At 38.9% G+C, this 3504-nt stretch overlaps 1 pseudogene; it reads left to right on the top strand.

The window, feature by feature from the left end:
• Positions 1-839: 839 nt before the first annotated feature.
• Positions 840-2528, top strand: LOC101704462 (zinc finger CCCH domain-containing protein 14 pseudogene; annotated as a pseudogene).
• Positions 2529-3504: the final 976 nt, after the last annotated feature.

Below are 3504 nucleotides of genomic sequence, written 5' to 3'. Positions count from 1 at the left end.
AAGTCTTTGTAGATAGGGAAGGGTAGAGGGGTTGAAGGGAAGGCAGGGGAATAAGGAAAAAATAAGAACCAAGATTGATTATGTAAAGGTACAAATTTCCAATGACGAATGTCATTATGTTGTATAACTTAAATGTAGCAATAAAATTAATTTTACAAAATATAGTTTTTTTGTGTTCTCTATTGTCTTTTTTTAGGATTTGGTTGCTTAAGAAAATAAAATGCTATGAGTGAGGATTTATATAGAAATCTGTTTAAAGTCCTTGTAAAGGTAAACTGTGGTTTATAATTCTGCTTGAGTAAACTAATGTTTAAAATGATATGTCATATGCTTTACTTCATTTCAAAGTCTTATTGTCCTGAGTCCATCACTATTGTTGCCTTAATGTGCTGTAAATGTAAGTCCTGTTGCTGAGTTAACACCTTGTGTACTGTTCTTAGTCAGCTGACAAGAGCTGTGTTCCTTTAACCACTAAGGGGCAAACTTGCTTTATGTATTCTCATCTCAGAGCATGTTTAGAATTAAAGATTTAAAGAAAACAGACTCGGCCTTGGAGAGCATGGCAGGCTATGGGGCAGGGGCACAGAAGTTGACCTTCAGAAATGTGGGGGCAGGAGCAACACCAGTTGCAGTCCAGGGAGACACCCTGTGCCTGCTGAGCCCAAGGTCCGCACCCTCCCCACCCCCACCCCCACCTGGCCAGAGATACCAGAGGCGCCCACTGCTGTGTTGGATACATGCTGCATCCTCCCAATGTGGTCCTCATGGTCACATTTGCCCCCCCCCCGAGTGCCATTAACAGGAAATTGCAAAATTTATGAGCTTATGTTGATGACGAACTTCCTGATTACATTATGGTGATGGTGGCCAACAAGAAAAATCAGGACCAAATGACAGAGGACCTGTCCCTGTTTCTGGGGAACAACACAATTCAATTCACTGTATGGCTTCATGGTGTATTAGATAAACTTCGCTCTGTTACCAATGGACCCTCCAGTCTGAAGTTTTCTGATACCAACATCTTTGATAGTAATGTGCCTTCAAACAAGAGCTGTTTCAGTTGCGAAGATGAGAGAAGGCATGAAGCTACAGTGCCTCCCTTGCAATTTCTAGCACTAGACTTGAAGAAAGAGATTCCAGAGTTGCTACAAGTTCACAGGAACAGAAAACAAATAATTTGAGACATGATAATGGAGCTGCAACCTGACTAATGTCAACAGTGAAGCTTCTGAGGGAGCCAGTGCCCTCTGAAAATGTGACCTCTGAAGATGTGATTGATATTAAGCTGGAACCAGATGTCCTCATTAATGAAGACCTTAATTTTGTGCAGAAGAATCCTTTATCTGAGAAAGAACCTACAGTGACACTTACATATGGTTCTTCTCACCCTTCTATTGAAATTTATTGAACATCTGCAAGCCGAAATGCAGAAAGCAGTGCTCAGTTAAACAGGTTACAGTTTCAGCAGCAACAAAGCAGTATTCATGCTGCCAAGCAACTGGATATACAGAACAGTGGGGTGTATGAAATTGGACATTTATGTGAACCAGAAGTCCTTAACAGCTTACGAGATACTTACAGTCCCTTCTTCAGAAACAACTCAGAAAAAAATGATTGTTAAGGAAGAAAATTTTCAGAAGAGAAAGTTACCTGTGGTAAGTTCAGTTTTTAAACTAAGAAAATTCAATCATGATGGAGAAGAGGAGGAGAAAGATGAAGATTATGGCTCCCAGATGGGAAGTGTGTCCAGCAATGTGTCAGTGCCAGCAAAGCCAGAAAGGAGACCTTATCTTCCACCTTCTAAACAAGCTAACAAGAATCTGAATTTGAAGGCTTTATCTGAAGCTCAAGAATCTGTAACAAAAACAACCAACTATTCTGAAGTCCCACAGAAACAGACACCTCCAGTTGCTCCCAGAACTCAAACATCTCAAGAAGAATTGCTAGCAGAAGTGGTCCAGTGGCAAAGCAGGACCCCCAGAGTTAGCCCCCCTATTAAAGAAGAGGAAACAAAAGGAGATATTAGAGAAACAAATCAAGGAACCCAACAGAGGCAGTTGTTATCCCAACTGCAGATTGACTCAGTAATGGCAGAAATGTTGCAGATTGGTCAAGTGGAGATGAGTGAACTGAGTGTGGGACAGAAACCAGAAAAGCTTCTAAAGCACTGCAAGTATTGGCCTGCTTGTAAAAGTGGAGATGAGTGTGCATAACACCATCCCATTTCATCTTGAAAAGCCTTCCCTAATAGTAAATTTGCTGCACTAAACCAGATTGTCCCTTCACTCATCAATAGAAGCATTCCAGTACTGCCTCCAAAACTAGTTACAACCCCAGCATCTCCTTCTACCAGTCAGCTCTGCCATTACTTCCAAGCTTGGAAGAAAATGGAATGCCCCTTCTATCATCCAAAACACTGTAGATTTAACACTCAGTGTACAAGACCATACTGCACATTTTATCATCCTACCATTATTTTACCACCAAGACATGCCTTCAAATGGAATCAACCTCAAACCAGTGAATGATAACCTGTCATACCTGGCAGAAGATCATGCAGTTTGAAAGGTTCTACCTACTGGTGACAGATAATCTACAGAACTTGTCAAATCTTTGAAACTTGGAATACATTGCTTTCATAATATGAAGCTTATTGCCTATCTGAAGTGTCTAATTTTTCAAGTTTGTTAGTCTATTACTGAGTGGGTATTTTCATTTTGTTGTTTTGTTTTTAGTATGAAAAGACAGTTTAAAGGAGTAGCTACATTCTGTTGAAACATCTGAGGTGTGATTGTACCCTGCTCTGTGAGTATCAGCATTTACACAGTGGATGGTGGTGCTGCAGTTTATGGCTGCATCACTCTGGTGAGGTAGAATCAGGCTCAACATTGATGCTGCTGCTTTCACTTCTCCCAAAGACGTTATAATGTTTGTGACCTACCTATCATGAGAACAGGAGTTGCTAAAAATATTGAGGCAGTTTAAAATAGTCATTCAGATACTTTTTAATTTTTAAATGAATTTAGTTTGAAAAGCATGATAATACAGGCATCTCAGTTTGAGTGCCACTTTGGTAAAATTGTCCTTCAGTCCTGTGCCTTCTGTGAAAGGAGTGAGGGGGTCATGCAGGGTGAAAACAATTGCAATGACAAGTGAAAAAAATATGAACAATTCCTTAAAATTTTTTCATTTACTATTAACATATACTTTTAACATTTGAGGGAGAACTACATTATCACAAAATTATACAAAAATTTTACAAGTATATACACGGTACCAGAAAACAGGCTTTATAAACTCACAAGATTATAAATATACATATATATTCCTGCATTCTGAAAAATAACATTCTCAGAAATAACTGCATAGAGAATATACTAAGTTACTACTGAAGATAATTTTTGGAATGTAAAAACTATATTTTAGTATATTTTAAATGGCAGAACCATATAATTATAGGTCAGATGGGTAAACTGCAGAATAGAATGAAACTTGGCCTAACAT

Source organism: Heterocephalus glaber, unplaced genomic scaffold (genome assembly GCF_053883595.1).
Source record: "Heterocephalus glaber isolate CG9 unplaced genomic scaffold, H.glaber_assembly_v1.0 deba00001461, whole genome shotgun sequence".
Taxonomy (NCBI): domain Eukaryota; kingdom Metazoa; phylum Chordata; class Mammalia; order Rodentia; family Bathyergidae; genus Heterocephalus; species Heterocephalus glaber.
The sequence above is the reverse complement of the archived record's forward strand: the minus strand, read 5'-3'. Positions and strand labels throughout refer to the sequence as shown.